This window comes from Oncorhynchus mykiss, chromosome 28, assembly GCF_057628025.1.
Source record: "Oncorhynchus mykiss isolate SJ-2025 chromosome 28, ASM5762802v1, whole genome shotgun sequence".
NCBI lineage: Eukaryota > Metazoa > Chordata > Actinopteri > Salmoniformes > Salmonidae > Oncorhynchus > Oncorhynchus mykiss.
The window spans coordinates 32,606,950-32,623,079 of record NC_143049.1 but is presented as its reverse complement, the minus strand read 5'-3'; the positions used below and the strand labels follow the sequence as shown (position 1 = coordinate 32,623,079).

Below are 16,130 nucleotides of genomic sequence, written 5' to 3'. Positions count from 1 at the left end.
AGTGGGAATGTCTACTGTACGCAGTGCTCATTTCACCCCGGAAAACTTAAATGGCTATAACCAATGAAAGGCCGGATTCGGAATGAGACTTCGACTGAAACCAGGTGCTGTGCCGAGCATGAATGTGAAGCCTGCAACCTCTGTTTCCTACCGACCTCCCGGTAAACTGCGAGCGTCAGCAGTGATGGAGATAAAGCGGGTAAATTCAATATGGATTTTCCTCACTATATCGCTATTGGATTAACCGACTCTCCCTCGGCCGGTGAAAAGGCTTCTCCCTCTGAAGCACCTCTCTCCTTGGCTCTTCTTTGTTAGCTAACTCAGACGTCAATCGGTAAGTCTCGACTCTCTCTACTTGATATCTGATATCTGTTGTGTTCTGTGGGTTCCTGCCTATGCTAGACTAGTTGGTGTTGTTCTCTGGCTTACTACTTAGCTATGTCGACTAGCTGTTGGCTAGCGAGCTGGCTAGGCAAGCTAACGGGCTAAAATAACCAACTTTAGCTGGCTGGTTTGTTGGATAAGATGACTGCACATACCGGTAGCATTATTTGATTACTGGTTAGATGGCGTTATGTATTTCTTAAAGTTGGGTTTACTTTAATGTAGCTGAAAGATAAGTGTTGATAGCAACTGGCTCATACAGTGCTAACGTAATGTTAGCAGGCTGGTTGGCTAGCAACCATGCAATAGATTCATAAAGCATTTGCTTGTAAGTTGGCAGAACATTTTATTGAAACCAGTAGTCAAAAGTGTAAACGATTTGGTATAATTTGAAGTTCCTCTGAAGTTATTTCTGTTGGAGTTTACATTATAAGAAATAGGCTGGCTTGCCCGATCCTCCATATAACGTAACACTCCGCAAAAACGTCTTCCAGCATGACAGCGGCCTTCTTCGGAATTCTCGGTTTTATGTAATAACTTGAACATTTTTAAAGTGTGGTGTAAATTTTGATGTGTATGCTAATGCAAATCCACATGTTACATGTGGTTACGTTTATGCTACCTACCCTTTAAGTGAAGTGTGAAAGAATCAATAGCAACAGAGTTTGGCTGGCTTGATCGACGTTTAAAACACTGTTATACAATAGAGCACCATTGTACTAGAGTAAAAAACTATATCAAAGTCAGTGGCTTGAGTGTCACATTTCACAGGAAATGGAATGTACAAAACAGAATCCCTGGGCTAGGACTGTACTGGATCCATGTAATAATACATGATCAATAAACTATCCATACACTAGTGCTTACATACTGTACATGTACAGTACCTGTAGTGCTCAGTTCAATCAAATAAAATTGCATAAATATTTTCAGTACTGTAAAAACCTACTTCTAATAGTTTTGAATTCAATTTCGGCTAGGCGCCAGCCGAACCGAAGCCGGCTGAACCGGCTGACCCCAACCCTAGCCCCAGCCCAGGATGACCCCAACCCTAACCCCAGTCCCAACCCTAACCCCAGTCCAGGCTGACCCCAACCCTAATCCCAGCCCAGGATGACCCCAACCCTAACCCCAGCCCCAACCCTAACCCCAGTCCAGGCTGACCCCAACCCTAATCCCAGCCCAGGCTGAACCCAACCCCAGTCTAACCCCACAGCTAACTCCAGATTAAGCTGACCCTAACACTAACCCCAGCCTAGGTTGACCCTAACCCCAGCCTAGGCTGACACTAACCCTAACGCCAGTTTAGGCTAACCCTAACAGTATCCTCTGTCTAGGCTGACCCTAACCCCAGATAAGGCTGAAATAACCCCCCGCCTAGGCTAACACTAACCCCAGCCTAATCTAACCCTAACACCATATTAGGCTGACCCCAACCCTAACCCCAGCTTAGGCTAACCCTAACACTAACCCCAGCCTTACTCCAAGTTAAATGAAGGTTAAATAAATAGAAACCCCAGCCTATGCTGACCCTAACCCTATCCCCATCCTAGACTGAACCCAACACAAACCCCAGCCTAGACTGAACCCTAACACTAACCCCAGCCTAGTCTGACCCTAACCCCAGCCTAGTCTGACCATAACCCCAGCCTAATCTGACCCCAGCCTAGACTGAACCCTAACACTAACCCCAGCCTAGTCTGACCATAATCCCAGCCTAGTCTGACCCCAACCTAGGCTGAATCATAACACTAACCCCAACCCATGCTGACACTAACCCCAGCCTACTCTGACCCCAGCCTAGTCTGACCCCAGCCTAGTCTGACCCCACCCCCTACCCCAGCCTAGGCTAACCCTAATACTAACCCCAGCCTAGGCTAACCCTAACCCCAGCCTAGTCTGACCCCAACCTAGGCTGAATCATAACACTAACCCCAACACATGCTGACACTAACCCCAGCCTACTCTGACCCCAGCCTAGTCTGACCCCACCCCCTACCCCAGCCTAGGCTAACCCTAATACTAACCCCAGCCTAGGCTAACCCTAACCCCAGCCTAGTCTGATCCCAGCCTAGGCTAACCCTAACCATAACACTAACCCCATCCTAGTCTGACCCTAACCCCAGCCTAGACTAACCCTTATACTAATCTCAGTCTAGGCTAACCCTAACCCCAATAGCCTAGGCCCTAGGCTGACCCTAACCCCAGCCTTGGCTGACCCTAACCCCAGCCTAGGCTAACCCTAACATTAATTCCAGCCTAGGCTGACCCTAACCCTAGCCCTAACCCCATTTTAGGCTGACCCTAGCCCTAACCCCAGTAGCCTAGGCTGGGCCCACAGGGGCAAAGACAATAAGCACCACTTCCTCTCCATAACAATGGTATTGGAAGAGAGGGGTCATGCCTGGAAGTCAAGCTCCCCTCATCCTCCTCAGATCAGTCATGGCACAACAGGAACACCCGTGTGATCTCTTCACAGCCAAATGGCTGTGCAGATTCTCTGGAATGTCCTAAAGCTGTGAAAAGAGGACGCCTATCGTGGGAATTTCACTTATCATATTATTCCAACGAATTCCAGGGCCATGAATGACAACACAGTGACAGGATGTGGTGGAAGCTCATCTTGAGAAGGTGAATGAGAGATCAGCTCTGTATGTGCACACACACAGCCCCATTTTGTCTCAACTCACAACCCAAACATGAAACAAAAATGTCAGAGAAACATTCTAGTCTTTCAAAACAAAGATGACTTAAGCGTAGGGTTGAACCAGAAAGATTCTCAGTGGTAGAGGGAGTAGAGCAGTTTTGGGCATTTGTAAACAGGAACCTACAGTGCATTTGGAAGGTATTCAGACCTCTTGACTTTTTCCACATTTTGTTACGTTACAGCCTTAAAATTGATTAAATTCTATTTTCCTCCTCATCAATCTACACACAATACCCCATAATGACGAGGCAAAAACTAGGTTTTATACATTTTTGCAAATGTATAAAAAAAACAACTGAAATATTACATTTACATAACTATTCAGACCCTTTACTCAGTACTTTGCTGTAGCACCTTTGGCAGCAATTACAGCTTAGAGTCTTCTTGGGTATGACACTACAAGCTTGGCACACCTGTATATGGGGAGTTTCTCCAATTCTTCTCCGCAGATCCTCTCAAGCTCTGTCAGGTTGAATGGGGAGCGTCACTGCACAGCTGTTTTCAGGTCTATCCAGAGATGTCCAGAGATGTTAATTTTTCTGACATGCACTGTCAACTGTGGGACCTTATATAGACAGGTGTGTCAAATCATGTCCAATCAATTGGATTTACCACAGTTGGACTCCAATCAAGTTGTATCTCCAATCAAGTTGTATAAACATCTCAAGGATGATCAATGGAAACAGGATGCACTACGGTTCAATTCCGGGCTCTGGCTGGTCCACACAAGGACATTCAGAGACTTGTCCTGAAGCCACTCCTGCGTTGTCTTGACTGTATGCTTAGGGTCGTTGGTTGGAAGGGGAACCTTTGCTCCAGTCTGAGGTCATGAGCGCTCTGGAGCAGGTTTTCATCAAGAATCTCTCTGTACTTTGCTCCGTTCATCTTTCCCTCTATCCTGACTAGTCTCCCAGTCCCTGCCGCTGAAAAACATCCCCACAGCATGATGCTGCCACCACCATGCTTCAACGTAGGGATGGTATTGGGCAGGTGATGAGTGGTGCCTGGTTATCTCCAGACGTGATGCTTGGCATTTAGGCTAAAGAGTCATCAGACCAGAGAATCTTTAGGTTCTCCAAGCGGGCTGTCATGTGCCTTTTACTGAGGAGTGGCTTCCATCTGGCAACTCTACCATAAAGTCCTGTTTGGTGGAGTGCTGCAGAGATGGTTGTCCTTCTGGAAAGTTCTCCCATCTCCACAGATTAACTCTGGAGCTCTGTCAGAATGACCATCGGGTTCCTGGTCACCTCCCTGACCCCATTGCTCAGATTGGCTGGGTGGCCATCTCTAGGAAGAGTCTTGGTGGTTCCAAACTTCTTCTATTTAAGAATTAGAGGCCACTGGGTTTTTGGGGACCTTCAATGCTGCAGACATTTTTTGGTACCCTTCCCCAGATCTGTGACAATCCTGTCTTGGAGCTCTACGGACAATTCCTTCAACCTCATGGTTTTGTTTTTTCTGACATGCACTGTCAACTGTGGGACCTTATATAGACAGGTGTGTCAAATCATGTCCAATCAATTGGATTTACCACGGTTGGACTCCAATCAAGTTGTATAAACATCTCAAGGATGATCAATGGAAACAGGATGCACCTGAGCTCAATTTCAAGTCTCATAGCAAAGGGTCTGAATACTTGTGTAAATAAGGTCTGTCTGTTTTTATATTTAATACATTTGCAAATATTTCTAATTTCACTTTGTCATTATAGGGAATTGTGTGTAGATTGATGAAAGCAAGGCCGACATAATCAGTAGCCTTTAATCTGCAGAGATATAACAATATGTAGTTCTATGACAAATGTGGCCTGACTCTTTTTACCACCCATGACATGTACTTATGAATGATTTCATCACAAATCTATATAGGCTTTATAAAGTGTTAATGGAGGCTTTGTTATGAGAGTCCTGATAGTGAAAACATGACAGAGGTGTGTAGAGCTGAACAGAGCCAGAGTACATCCTGGCCTGATCTTGTTCGAATACCAGATACATTAAACCCATCTGGTTCACAATGTTCATCTCATCTCATGTTTGTTTTGGAAATGAAAGGAATGGCAACATCACCCTACCTTGTGCCTTGGCAAGTTTCCCCCTTTCTCTCTCTCCTTCAGAGTCAGTCTATTGATGGGCCTCCTATAAAGATATTGAGTCCCAATGGTCCTGTTCGTTGAGAATTGTAACAAATGTTTCATGACAGTTTTTACATGATGTTGGGCCTTTCATAGATTGATTGACATATGAGTGCCACCTAGAGGTGTCTTAAATGTGTTCTTCAGCTATACTTGCGCACTGGCACAAAAGAGCACAACCCCACACATACAACGTTCATAATTACAAATCAATGTTGTCACACATACATCATCATTATCATCCATCAAAGCTGAAACACTGTCAAGAAAAACAATATCGCTGCCAACTGTGAAGCGTGGTCCCGCTCAGAGTCTCCAAATATAGAGGGTTTCTTTCATGAGCCGTCGATCGTTAACTTCCACAGCACCGTATTCCTCACCCCGTCTATCGTTAACGTCCACAGCACCGCATTCCTCACCCCTTATTTTGGGGCCTTGAGGAGCAGGTCACCGTAGCAACCAAATACTGGCGGAGGGGGAAAACATCTTTCTCCTGCTTGGCAAAAGTCTATCCATCTTGGAGTTCTGCTAAACTCCTGAAAATGTACAAAAACAACATTCCAGAGCTAAGTGTCAGCCTTCAAGGAATTTGAGTTAAAAACAGAGACATTCTCAGTGTCCGTAGCTATAAAAATTAAACCATCTGTTGTATGGGACTGTTGTGGATCCTTCCTTTTAAGGATGAGAGAGAGAGAGCGACAACGAGAGAGCGACAACGAGAGAGCGAGAGAGAGAGAGAGAGAGAGAGAGAGAGCGACAACGAGAGAGAGAGAGAGAGAGAGCGACAACGAGAGAGAGAGAGAGCGACAACGAGAGAGCGACAACGAGAGAGAGAGAGAGCGACAACGAGAGAGAGAGACAACGAGAGAGAGCGACAACGAGAGAAAGCGACAACGACAACGAGAGAGAGAGCGAGACCACGAGAGAGAGAGAGAGACCACGAGAGAGAGAGAGAGAGAGACCACGAGAGAGAGAGAGAGCGAGAGAGAGACCACGAGAGAGAGAGAGACAGAGAGAGAGAGAGGGAAAGTGTGTGTGTGTGTGCGTGCGAGATCATAGCACATATCCAGAGCTTGGTGTATGAGTGCACAAGAATGCTTGGGTGTGTGCGCTTTTACGTGTGTGCGTGTTTCATTGAAAGTTGCCCCGAGTATCTGAGAGAGGCCTGGAAGTGTTGTGGAAAGCCCTCTGGAGGACCCCATCTTTGGAGCCCTGCTGAAAGAGGAACAAACACAGAACATCTTATCATTAAACAATATCTACCACAAACATATGTATTGCCTATTACAGATAAATAGTGATGGAACCGGTTTGAAATATGGGCGGTTAGAGCGTTGGGCCAATAACCGAAAGGTTGCTAGTTCGAATCCCCGAGCTGACAAGGGGAAAAAATCAGCTCCAGGATCGCCGTTGAAAATGGCAGACCCCACTCTCCCCACTCTCCGAGGGTGTCTCAGGGAGGGTTGGGATATGCAAAAAAACACATTTCCAGTTCACACTTGTATTGTACATTGTGTGAAATAGAACAAATATAAGCACCCACCAAATTATTATAATTAGCTTGACTTAGAGATTTAATGAGATATACACACCGCTTTGAAGGGTCGAATCCTAACTGAGGAAAAGTGTATCCTAAGTGTTTGCACAAATGTCCCATTGATTTCAAAGTAGGCTACAAAAAGTTAGGTTAACTCACCTCTCCCACGATGAAGTCTAGTTCATACTTGTGTAGGATGGTCTCAGAGGAGCACTGTTCCTGAGTTTTTGAAGTCTGACCAACCTGGGAGTGCAGGAGGTGGAGAGAGAAAATTAGGCACACACACACGAAGCCCCTGGATTCAACCTCTCTATTTGTTGAGCTGCCCCAGCGCCTGGTGCAGGAAGAGCAGATGGACCTCCCACTGTCAAAGACAAAGACAGAGGAATGCCTCCTGATATACTGTTGACTGTTCCATTACTGGACATTGGTAGCCACAAGCTTCACACCAATTATCACTGTGATCACAAACTCTCAGTTGATGTACAGTAAAGTACATGGTTACTGTTAGAAAATATACAACAGGTCGGTCTAATCCTGATTGCTGATTTATTTAAACCTCATTGCAGCCATTGTCTTACCACCGGCTAAATCTATGACATTAAAATGCATTTAATTGATCAAAAACAGAAGATATGACTTCGTGATTAAAACAATATTTAGAGGTGGGATAAAATGGATTTAGAGGTGGGTAAGATGGATTTAGAAGATGGATAAGATGAATTTAGAGGTGGGTAAGATGGATTTAGAGGTGGTCTTACTTTGGGAAGTGACAGCAGGTGTGTAGACACTGGAAACAGAGGCTCAGGGCTCCTCCACTGAGGAGGCAAACCCCACACACCTCCCTGACCCCCACCACCTTACCACCTGCACACTGGAACACAGGCGTGCATGCACACAAGCACGTGCGCGCACACACACACACACACAAACACACACACTGTTTGTATACTACACAAATAATTCTGAAAGAGGCTGATTAACAATAACAGATTGAAACAAAATAGGGAACAGTGTAGAAGAAAATAGAAGAGGCTAAGATTTAAAAGACAACAAAAATAAACCAGTAATCATCTGATATGCAGAGACCTGGATATCAGGTCATGTCGACGCTGGAGAGAGAGAGGTGGAGTACAAGGAGGAGAAGGAGAAGTCTAAGGTGGAATTACTGGAGCTGGTCTCTGTGAGCTGGCTCTGAGCCAAGAGATATGGCAGCGAAAAGTAGAACTGCTTTACATCAATATCATACTGAAGAAGAGCCCTCATACCTCAATATCAAACAGAGGAACAGCAGTTAAACCTCAATATCATACTGAGGTAGAGCCGAAAATACCTCAATATCATACTGAGGTAGAGCCATTATACCTCAATATCATACTGAGGTAGAGCCGTTATTGTCACGTTCTGACCTCTATTTCCTTTGTTTTGTATGTAGTTAGTATGGTCAGGGCGTGAGTTGGGTGGGCAGTCTATGTTTGTTTTTCTATGATTTGGGTATTTCTATGTTTCGGCCTAGTATGGTTCTCAATCAGAGGCAGGTGTCATTAGTTGTCTCTGATTGAGAATCATACTTAGGTAGCTTGGGTGTCACTGTGTGTTTGTGGGTGATTGTTCCTGTCACTGTGTTTGTTGTCACAGGATAGGACTGTTTTGCGTTTTCACATTTCTTGTTTTTGTTAGTTTGTTCATGTGAAGTTATTTATTAAAACATGAATCAAAACAACCACGCTGCGCTTTGGTCCGCCTCTCGTACAGACGAACGTCATTACAGAATCACCCACCCCAACAGGACCAAGCGGCGTGGTAACGGGCAACGGCAAGAGGAGCAGCAGGAGAAGCAACAGAGGCAGCAGCAACAGGAGCAGCAGCAGCAGCAGTGGGAGAGGCTGCACTATTTGGAGAAATGGACATGGGAGGAAGATTTGGATGGTAAAGGACCCTGGGCTCAGCCAGGAGAATATCGCCGCCCCAAGGAAGAATGGGAGGCGGCGAAAGCGGAGAGGCGCCGGTATGAGGAGGCAGCGCGGCGTCGTGGATGGAAGCCTGAGAGTCAGCCCCAAAAATGTATTGGGGGGGGGCTAACAGGGAGTATGGCTACGCCAGGTAGGAGACCTGAGCCAACTTCCTGTGGTTACCGGGGGGCTAGAGAGACCGGGCAGGCACCGTGTTATGCTGTGGAGCGCACGGTGTCCCCAGTGCGGGTGCACAGCCCAGTGCGGTACATTCCAGCTCCGCGTATCAGCCGGGCTAGAGTGGGCATCGAGCCAAGTGCCATGAAGCCGGCTCTACGCATCTGGTCTCCAGTGCGTCTCCTTGGGCCGGCTTACATGGCACCAGCCTTGCGCACGGTGTCCCCGGTTCGCCTGCATAGCCCAGTGCGGGCTATTCCACCTCGCCGCACTGGCAGGGCTACCGGGACCATTCAACCGGGTAAGGTTGGGCAGGCTCGGTGCTCAAGACCTCCAGTGCGCCTGCACGGCCCGGTCTATCCGTCACCACCTCCACGCACCAGCCCTCCGGTGGCAACCCCCCGTACCAGGCTGTCTCTCCGGCCCATCCTTACAGGGGCTCCCTCCTCTCCAGCGCTGCCGGAGTCTCCCGCCTCTCCGGCGCTACCAGAGCCTTCCTCCTGTCCAGCGCTGCCGGAGTCTCCCGCCTGTTCGGCGCTACGAGAGCTACTCAGTCCGGCGCTTCCAGAGCCTTCCTCCTCTCCAGCGCCGCAAGTGCCGCCCGTCTGCCCAGCGCCGCCAGTGCCGCCCGTCTGCCCAGCGCCGCCAGTGCCGCCCGTCTGCCCAGCGCCGCCAGTGCCGCCCGTCTGCCCAGCGCCGCCAGTGCCGCCCGTCTGCCCAGCGCCGCCAGTGCCGCCCGTCTGCCCAGCGCCGCCAGTGCCGGCCGTCTGCCCAGCGCCGCCAGTGCCGCCCGTCTGCCCAGCGCCGCCAGCGCCGCCCGTCTGCCAGGAGCCGCCAGTGCCGCCCGTCTGCCAGGGGCTGCCAGTGCCGCCCGTCAGCCAGGGGCCGCCAGTGCCGCCCGTCAGCCAGGGGCCGCCAGTGCCGCCCGTCAGCCAGGGGCCGCCAGTGCCGCCAGTCAGCCAGGGGCCGCCAGTGCCGCCAGTCAGCCAGGGGCCGCCAGTAAGCCAGGGGCTGCCAGTGCCGCCAGTCAGCCAGGAGCCGCCAGTAAGCCAGGGGCCGCCAGTGCCGCCAGTCAGCCAGGGGCCGCCCGAGCAGCTGCCGCCCCTCTGTCCCGAGCAGCTGCCGCCCCTCTGTCCCGAGCAGCTGCCGCCCCTCTGTCCCGAGCAGCTGCCGCCCCTCTGTCCCGAGCAGCTGCCGCCCCTCTGTCCCGAGCAGCTGCCGCCCCTCTGTCCCGAGCAGCTATCGCCCCTCTGTCCCAAGCTGCTGCCGCCCCTCTGTCCCGAGCAGCTGCTCCTCTGTCCCGAGCAGTTGTCCCTCTGTCCCGAGCAGCTGCTTCACCTCTGTCCCGAGCTGCCCCTCTGTCCCAAGCAGCCCCTCTGTCCAGTGGGGTCATTGAGAAGGGTGGCCATGGTGAGAAAGCCACGGAGGCGGACAATAAGGCGGACTAAGACAATGGTGAAGTGGGGTCCGCGTCCCGCGCCAGAGCCGCCACCGCGGACAGACGCCCACCCAGACCCTCCCCTATAGGTCAAGGTTTTGCGGCCGGAGTCCGCACCTTTGGGGGGGGGGGGTACTGTCACGTTCTGACCTCTATTTCCTTTGTTTTGTATGTAGTTAGTATGGTCAGGGCGTGAGTTGGGTGGGCAGTCTATGTTTGTTTTTCTATGATTTGGGTATTTCTATGTTTCGGCCTAGTATGGTTCTCAATCAGAGGCAGGTGTCATTAGTTGTCTCTGATTGAGAATCATACTTAGGTAGCCTGGGTGTCACTGTGTGTTTGTGGGTGATTGTTCCTGTCACTGTGTTTGTTGTCACAGGATAGGACTGTTTTGCGTTTTCACATTTCTTGTTTTTGTTAGTTTGTTCATGTGAAGTTATTTATTAAAACATGAATCAAAACAACCACGCTGCGCTTTGGTCCGCCTCTCGTACAGACGAACATCATTACAGTTATACCTCAATATCATACTGAGGTAGAGCCGTTATACCTCAATATCATACTGAGGTAGAGCCATTATACCTCAATATCATACTGAGGTAGAGCCATTATACCTCAATATCATACTGAGGTAGAGCCATTATACCTCAATATCATACTGATGTAGAGCCATTATACCTCAATATCATACTGAGGTAGAGCCCTTATACCTCAATATCAAACAGAGGAAGAGCAGTTAAACCTCAATATCATACTGAGGTAGAGCCGAAAATACCTCTATTTCATACTGAGGTAGAGCCATTATACCTCAATATCATACTGAGGTAGAGCCGTTATACCTCAATATCATACTGAGGTAGAGCCGTTATATATCAATATTGTCATATCCTAATCCGTTCCACCTGTCTTTGTGATTGTCTCTACCCCCCTCCAGGTGTTACCCATCTTCCCCATTTTCCCCTGTGTATTTATACCTGTGTTCTGTTTGTCTGTTGCCAGTTCGTTTTGTTTGTAAAATCTACCAGTGTTTTGTTTACCTGCTCCTGTTTTCTAATCCTTCCCGGTTTTGACCGTTCTGCGTGTCCTGTCCCTGAGACTGACTTCCATTTTGTACCTTACCCTACCATTCTGGAGTATTGACCCCTGCCTGCCTTGACCTGTTGTTTGCCTGCCCATGTGGTTGTAATAAACTCTTGCTACTTGCTACACTGTCTGCATCTGGGTCTTACCTAAATGTGATAGTATGAACGGGCCATGACTGACCCAGCAGACTCAGACCAGCTCCGCAACGGCATCTCCTCCCAAGGAGCCACCATCGGAAGGCACGAGGAGTTGCTTCGCAGGCTTATGGAAGGGTTCCAAACCTTGGCCACACGCCATGACCATGCGTTGAACACTTTGCTGGAGCATTTCCCCGGCTTGTCTGTTAGGCAGCCTACCACGACGGAAATGTCCCAGCCCCTCAGTAACTCAGTATTAGCAGCACCACCTCCCCAGTCACCCCAGTGTCCCGAGAACCCCGCTTACCTCCTCCAGAGTGCTACGATGGAGATTCTGGAACTTGACAGGCTTTTCTCTCCCGTTCCCCTCGGACCGGGTACATCATTACGCTGATGTCCAGGAGGGCACTCGCCTGGGCCATGACGGTGTGGGAGGAAGTTCGGTGTTTGTGGAAGAAGTTCGGAAGGTGTTTGATTCTCCATTGGCCGGGCGAGAGGCTGTTCATAAGCTGCTCCAGTTATGCCAAGACTCCCATAGTGTGGCAGAATACGCAGTGGATTTCCGTACGTTTGCAGCTGCTTGAAACCAGGAAGCGCTGTTCGATACATTCTTACACAGAGTTTCGGAGGACGGAGTAAGTTAAGGATGAGCTTGCAGCCCAGGAACTACCGAAGGATCTCGACACGCTCATCGCCTTGACCATACGGATTGATGGACAACTACGGGGACAAAGGAAGGAGAGTCGATTCCGCTTCACCTCCGGGGTATCCCGGAAGTTCCCGATGACTCCGTTGCTGAAAGAACCCGAGTTCCCACGAGAGCCTCCAAAGACTGACGATGCACCTCTTCCCGAGCTCATGCAACTAGGCAAAGCTAGACTGTCTCCTGCTGACCAGCTATACAGACTTCACACTAAGAGTTGCCTGTATTGCGGGAGTACCCTGGGGTATCAACCTCTGCTCTTCCCCGAGCAGGAAGAGGTGGTCAGCATAGCTTCTACCCAGATGTTTGTCCGACGGTGTCGTTATACCTGGAGGAGAGCCCGGTTGGCCCTCCTCAAGACCCCCTCCAGGTATCGACGACAAGCGGATCGCCACCGGACCCCGGCTCCCCGGTATTGTCTCGGGCAGAAGGTATTGTTATCCACCCGGGATCTGCCTTTCCGGGTGGAATCCCGCAAACTCTCCCCCCAGTTTATCGTCCCGTTTCCCATCTCCAAAATGATTAGCCCCTCTGCTGTTTGTCCTCTGTTGCCCAGTACCCTTCGTATATATCCCACCTTTGGTGTCCAGAGTTAAACTCATGTCTCACAGCCCTTTGTCTCCTTTTTCCAGGAGATACCTGTGTTCTCTGTTTGTCTGTTGCCAGTTCGTTTTGTTTGTAAAACCTACCAGTGTTTGTTTCCCTGTTCCTGCCTGGTTTTCTAGTCCGTCCCGGTTTTGACCATTCTGCCTGCCCTGAACCTGAGACTGCCTGCCGTTTTATACCTTATCCCACCGTCCTGGATTATTGACCCCTGCCTGCCTTGACCTGTCATTTTCCTATCCCTGTGGTTGTAATAGACAGAGATTAAATACTATGGATTATTACCACAGCAAGCAAGGTACTTGGAGTCAAACAGACGGACCTGGATGAGATCTTTAAGGTCAGGGCCCTCTGTAAGGCTCACAAAATAATTTTTAGACCCAAGTCACCCCCTGTCACTCCCCTCTGTGTGCAGGTATAGGGCACCGCTCAGCAGGAAAAACAGAACGAGACAATCATTTGTGCCAGGTGTGATATCCCTCCTAAATAGCTTGGGCGAATGTTCCCATTGACTCCGTAAGGCCAGAAGGCTGGTCTTTTCTTCTTTTTTATTTAATGTTTTATTTATTATTTCTTACTATTATTATTTTTATTGGTGCGTAACTGTTAAGAAAGTTGTATTGTCAATTTTGTTTTGCATTTAGACGGCACTTTAAATGTGTACATGACAATGCAACAAAATTTCCCCATGGGGACAATAAAGTCAGTAAGTAAGTAAACTCTTGTTACTTCTACACTGTCTGCATCTGGGTCTTACCTAAATGTGATAGTATAAATGTGATAAACGTGATAAATATCCTTCTGAGGTAGAGCTGATATACCTCAATATCATACTGAGGTAGAGCCGTTATACCAGAATATCATACTGATGTAGAGCCATTATACCTCAATATCATACTGACGTAGAGCCATTATACCTCAATATCATACTGATGTAGAGCCATTATACTTCAGTATCATACTGATGTAGAGCAGTTATACCTCAATATCATACTGACGTAGAGCCATTATACCTCAATATCATACTGATGTAGAGCCATTATACTTCAGTATCATACTGATGTAGAGCAGTTATACCTTTATCATACTGATGTAGAGCCATTATATCTCAATATCATACTGCGGTAGAGCCGTTATATATCATACCGAAGTAGAGCAGTTATACCTCAATATCATACTGAAGTATAACCGTAATACCTCAATATTATGGTGAGGTAGAACCGTTATACCTCAATATGATACATTGAGGTAGAAGTAATAGCAGTGGAAGTAAATGGGTAGTTTTAAATTTAATTAAAATACTGACCTGAACAAGTTAAGTGTACAGAACTCCAGTAAGGATTCTGGTCACATACAGCATACCAAAAATATAGGTGGTGGTCCGCCCAGGTCTTACCTAGTGTGCATAGACAGATTAAATACTACGGGTTAGGTATGCCCGCAGGCCTCTTGCCTAAACACTCCCAAAGTGCATTCCCCTTCCCCCCTGGGAACAAAGGAAACAGAATAATTTACCAATAATGTAAGTGAACAATTTCAATAACCAAAAATACTAAGTCCTATTGGCATAAACATACCTCTGAAGGAGTGGCTACAAAATAATATCAACAAAACTTTCACTTACCAACAACCAACACAGGACATTAAAATAAGCTATTTTCTCTGACAAAGGAACACTGGCTTTTATCAAGCTGGAGGAGTTGGTAATGAAGAGACAGCTGTTTCCCCTGATGAGAGGAAGGGGTCAGAACTCCAATCAGCGATGGGGCTGACCAATCAGCTGCTTCCGGAATCCAGGAAGCCATTTCCTGAAATACACACACATGCAAACCCACAGCAACACAGAAACTGGGGAACGTAACACTTGATATTGTGGTCAGGGGAGGGTCTGTGCAATTTCCTTTCCCTTCGGAACGGAGTTAGGAAGGACGCCAGTATCTTTGTAGTGACCGGGTGTATTGATACGCCATCCAAAGTATAATGAATAACTTTACTGTGCTCAAAGGGGTATTCAATGTCTGATTTTTTTTTACCCATCTACCTATAGTTTCCTTTATTTGCGAGGCATAGGAAAACCCTGGTCTTTGTGGTTGAATCTGTTTGAAATTCACTGCTCGACTGAGGGACATTACAGATCATTATGGGGTACAGAGATGAGGTAGTCATTCAAAAATCACGTTCAACACTATTATTGCACACAGAGTGAGTCCATGCAACTTATTATGTGACATATTAAGCACATTTTTACTCCTGAACTTATTTAGTCTTGCCATAACAAAGGGTTGAATACTTATTGACTCAATACATTTCAGATTTTCATTTTTAATTAATTTATTAAACATTTCTAAAAGCATAATTCCACTTTAAAATAAAATATAAGGGTCAACTCAGATAGTCCGTGTAGCCATTTTGTTATCTATTTAGCAGTCTTATGATTGTCTTTCATCTTTCATCAGTTCTTAGAACAATACAAGCTAATTTACCAACATTTCTGAAAATGGATATCTAGCATTTTGGAATGAAACTCTTCAAATGTTGATGAATGTGCAATGTCAACTAGATACATGAACACACTCCCTCTTAAAACCTGTTTGGGCGCATGAACCACTAGCGGGACACCTACGACAACATCCGGTGAAATTGCAGAGCGCGAAATCCGAAATCCTAAATTCATAATATTAAACAGTCATGAAAATACAAGTGTCATACATCATTTAAAAGCTTAACTTCTTGTGGGGCGTTGTCAGTTTTCAAAAAGGCTTTACGGCGAAAGCATACCATGCGATTATCTGAGGACAGCGCCCCACGTCAAAATACTTTTTCAACCAGGACAGGCATCACAAAATCATAAATATTGATTACATAAATCACTTACCTTTGAAGATATTCCTCTGTTTGCAATTCCAAGGGTCCCAGCTACACAATGAATGGTCATTTTGTTCGATAAAGTCCTTCTTTATATCCAAAAAAAATCAGTTTAGTTGACGCCAATGATCTCAGTAATCCACTCGTTCAACATGCATACAAACTAATCCAAAAAGTTACCGGTAAAGTTCGTCCAAACAAGTCAAAAAATGTTTCTAATTCAACTCAAGTACTCTAATATCTAAATAAACAATCATATTTAAGACGGAGAATATTATTTTTAACAAGGAAGATAAATAACGAAGAGCGCGCACCTCATTCACGCTCCAACAAGACTACATTTCTAATGAGAGACACCTTGGAAAAACTACAACTACTCAATAATTTTTCAAAACACAAGCCTGAAATCCTTT

General features: G+C 47.2%; 1 long non-coding RNA gene across 5 annotated transcripts; it reads right to left on the bottom strand.

The window, feature by feature from the left end:
- Window positions 1–4,838: 4,838 nt before the first annotated feature.
- LOC118944877 (uncharacterized) lies at window positions 4,839–14,685 on the bottom strand. Of its 5 annotated transcripts, none has more exons than XR_016492759.1 (6): window positions 14,477–14,685; window positions 14,159–14,248; window positions 7,521–7,633; window positions 6,919–7,123; window positions 6,341–6,437; window positions 4,839–5,758 (listed from the first exon to the last, which is right to left on the bottom strand). It is a non-coding gene; the product is annotated as an uncharacterized LOC118944877 (long non-coding RNA). The 5 variants fall into 5 exon arrangements; XR_005040292.2 differs by having other exon boundaries at window positions 6,919–7,002; XR_016492762.1 differs by having other exon boundaries at window positions 6,341–6,434; window positions 6,919–7,002.
- Between the last annotated feature and the right edge of the window lie 1,445 nt (window positions 14,686–16,130).